The sequence below is a fragment of the Amblyomma maculatum genome, chromosome 4, assembly GCF_055883805.1.
Source record: "Amblyomma maculatum isolate TAMU_Amacu chromosome 4, ASM5588380v1, whole genome shotgun sequence".
Classification (NCBI taxonomy): Eukaryota; Metazoa; Arthropoda; class Arachnida; order Ixodida; family Ixodidae; genus Amblyomma; species Amblyomma maculatum.
Window position 1 is genome coordinate 139360192 of NC_139347.1, and position 3670 is coordinate 139363861.

Below are 3670 nucleotides of genomic sequence, written 5' to 3' on the forward strand. Positions count from 1 at the left end.
CCCGACGTGACCGACCACCTGCCGCACGTGGGCCTGCCGTCTGCCAGCGTTACTGAATGGTCGGCCGCTCGTCTGCCCTAGCATTTTGCTGACGAAAGACCATACGTCGGCCGGTTGCTTCCCGACGCCGGTTAGTGGCCGGCATCGCCCCTCGTGCAGGTATCATGCCATGCATTTAATATATCGTGGGCCATGCATATATAACGGGGTAGCACATACAAATGCATCAAGAAAAGCAGTAGCTTTTCTGATGCCATGAAGAAACAAAAGCTGCAGTATTTGGTGAAAAATTTATTTGTCAGCGTTCAGAAAAAGCTCGCGATTTGCTTTTTAATAAGCGTGGATATATGACTGCGCGTGTGCCACATATGGAAGATGGGCTTGAGGCTTGGTCCCCTTCTTTTGGCAGCCTGTCGATCACTTGATGTCTGCGACTGGTCGGATCTGCGGCAGGTTCCATCTTGGTCAGCTGTACGAAGACAAGTGTTTTAATGAAATATTTCCTTTTCGCCTAGACTTTTACATTGCAGGCAAATATAGGGTGAAAGGTAGAAAAAATAATGTCTGCTCACTGCCACCAACTGCCTATCACATCAATATATTTTATGTGCTTGACTTCATGCGACCCTACTGAAAACGCATTAGCGCAAAGCCGCAATAGGTAATCAGGATCCGTGAATCCGCGAAAAAGGCGCGATCACTTCGTTTTGCTGGAGTCATGATGTTGCAATTTGAAACCGTAGCGCAGTCAAACCTTATCCTCCCGAAGCGCGTTCTTGAATGCTAATGCTGCAATTTAATAATTCTAGCAAAACCAAGTGTCCGCGCTTGTCATAGAGCGCGTATGAGGGATTCCAACGCGGCTGAACAAACAGTTTCCGCGATATTTACATGAAACCTACAATAAGTTTATTCCGTAGAATACAGCTTAATTTTCTCAAACTAGATGGAACTTTTACAGCAAAAGCGACCGGATATTTAACGATAAGTCATCTGATTTATTTTCGTTATTTAACAACCGAGCATTATTTTAAAAATTCGGCTATTTAGACAGCCCAACTCTTAGAAGCTTATAGAACCCGTTGTAAATTTTTAAAGCTTGAAACAGGTTAGCTGAACACCTCATGAGCATGTAAGCACCAGGAAATAATCCGCACGATGAAAATACAACTGCTTGCCCAGAAAGCAAGCGCACAGAGCAAAATCAATGTGAAACGGCTCAGATCTGTGTGCATCACATATATAATTCCAAAATCCACAAAATGAACGCACTGGCTGACTTACCTTGCCAGCATACCGCATCACTCAATCATCAATTTTCACGTATAGACATCATTACAGCAGCAAAAAAAACAAAAAAAAATAATAATAATAATAAACACGGCATAAACATTGTACTCAGTCCTGGCACGAGCTTGCTTGGCAGCAGCGATGATGCTTGTACAGCTTCTGATCGCTCCTATGGCGAGGGGTGCTGCAATATTTATATCAGTGATAGCATTTGACATTTAACTGGGTTGCATGCGTCCCATCGATGTGAGTCGGATAATCGAATTTTTCAAACAAAATCAGCGCTAATACCTGTCCGGCAAGTGCACCGCCATAAAGAAGTGAAAGGCCAGCGTTTTAGTGTAGAGGAGACCAAGGACTTCGGGCTTCGGCGAAACGAGCTTCCACTGTCGCAGCCAGTTTCCAGATCAGCTGATATCGCCTCCCTGCACGATCAGCGCAAGGCGCGCATACCAATTACAAAATATGCATTTACAGTAACAAGATGCGCATAAGTCTCAAAACAATACATAATTAGTTGCAGTTCATTATCGTATAGAAGAAAATCAGCGCTAATTTGACTTACCTGATGGGTATACATGTCAGTGCATGCACTTCGATATGAAGTGAAAGACGGGCGTTTTGGGGCAGAGGAGATCGGACCTCGGACTGCAGCGAAAAGAGCTAATTCCACCGCCACAGCATCGTTTCCAAGTCGGCTCAGCACGTCTTCCTGCGCAATCAGAGCGAAATGCGCACACATCGATTATAAAAAAAAAAAAAAAAATGCACGTAGTAACAAGATGCGCATATATATACGCGCTCCAGAAACAGTTGCAGTATATTGTCGTATCGAACAAAATATGTGCTAATTGGACTTACCTGATCGGTATAGTGAGTGTCCCTCCATGTTAAAAGGCGAGCATTTTGGGGCAGGAGATACCGAAGGACCCAGACTGCAAAATGAGCCAATTCTGCCACCGCAGCCAGCCGCAGCCTTGTTTCCAAACGGCTCAGCAAGTCTTCCTGCGCGATCAGCGCCCACACCAATTATATATATATATGAAGAAAGATGCAAGGGGTATATAACAAGACGAACATATGCTCCAAAACAATACATTATTATGGTCAGTATAATATCGAATCTAGCAAAGAGCTCCTCTGATCAAGACCGAAAGATCATGTACTTACGCATGTTTTGGTGAACTTCGGCACGAAGAATCTGTACAAGCGGCTGCAATCATCAGCTGCATATATGGGCTGTTCTTTTCAAACGCTGACTGCACCAGGAGGTTGAGACAGATTGAATTTGCGCGAAATAAAAGCGGACGATAAGATTAGGCAGTACGCATCGCGCCCACACGGAGGCTGGCCGTCGACTGAGTGACGCCGCGGCCGCGCATCTTAGCTCGCGCGGGATGTGTTTTCCCGCCATTTGGACATGTGACCTCAAGAAGGGAGGAGAGGGGGAGAGAAGCTGCAAAAAGCAGCGAGAATCTCCCTGTGTGCGGTGCATGCAATTCTTTTTTTTTTTTTTTTTTTTTCGCGCTATCTCTCTGCTTCGGCATTCCTGTCGCCCCCCGCGGTAGGGTGCCTCGATGCCTTTCGCCTCCCCGTGGTTCTTTCCGCTTTGCCGCAAGGAAAAGAGATGGGCCGATGGGGGGCAGCGGGTCCCGCGCAGCGAGAAGCAGTTTTCTTTCTTTTTCACGTACTCCCCCTCCCCCCCCCCCCCCCCTCCCTCGTCGTTCAAGAAGCGTCGAGGTAGTTTCTTTTCTTTTCTTTTCTTTTTTCTACGGCTTCTGTAGAACCCCCGTCTTGATACCAGCGGCTGTAGTTCTTTGCATGAAAAAAATATGGCTTGGAGTGAATGTATGTAATGTTCTTTTAACCGAATATCTTCCACATAAACCAAGTGTGGGGCAGTAGAACACCTGCAGCTTCATTTAGCCAAAATAGCAAGACCTGGCTACGTATATAGTGTTCAGTAACTTTATCGGAACCGTCTTGGAAACTTTTCCAAGACGGTTAAGTTGCAGAACACTGTATATTATGAGTGCTTTTGCAGAGATTACATAGTCCATGCGGATTTATTCTTCCCAAAGCAGTACGTGGGTTATTTAGAGTCCCTCGGGCTGTCATATTAATCGCAAACCACATTTCCGTTTTCGCGTTTGGTTTCCATCATAATGCGGCTTCTGCAGCTCGACTAAAGCCCGTGACTTCGAGCTCAAGCTGGTAAATAACGATTGAATCACATAGTAACTGCTGCAAGTTTCTGACAAAAATATATTTTGTCCATTTGTTCTAGGGATGCATGAAAATCAGTAGAAGGTCGCAGGGCGAAGTGCACCGGATCCGGATGAAAGCTCATAAAAGCTCACCGCCTCTTTTCTTGACCCCG

At 45.6% G+C, this 3670-nt stretch overlaps 1 long non-coding RNA gene across 2 annotated transcripts; it reads right to left on the reverse strand.

Moving 5' to 3' along the window:
- Nucleotides 1–280: 280 nt before the first annotated feature.
- LOC146193159 (uncharacterized) lies at nt 281–2756 on the reverse strand. Of its 2 annotated transcripts, none has more exons than XR_014706789.1 (5): nt 2461–2756; nt 2152–2291; nt 1856–2002; nt 1582–1715; nt 281–469 (listed from the first exon to the last, which is right to left on the reverse strand). It is a non-coding gene; the product is annotated as an uncharacterized LOC146193159 (long non-coding RNA). The 2 variants fall into 2 exon arrangements; XR_014706788.1 differs by having other exon boundaries at nt 282–469; nt 2152–2295; nt 2461–2754.
- Between the last annotated feature and the right edge of the window lie 914 nt (nt 2757–3670).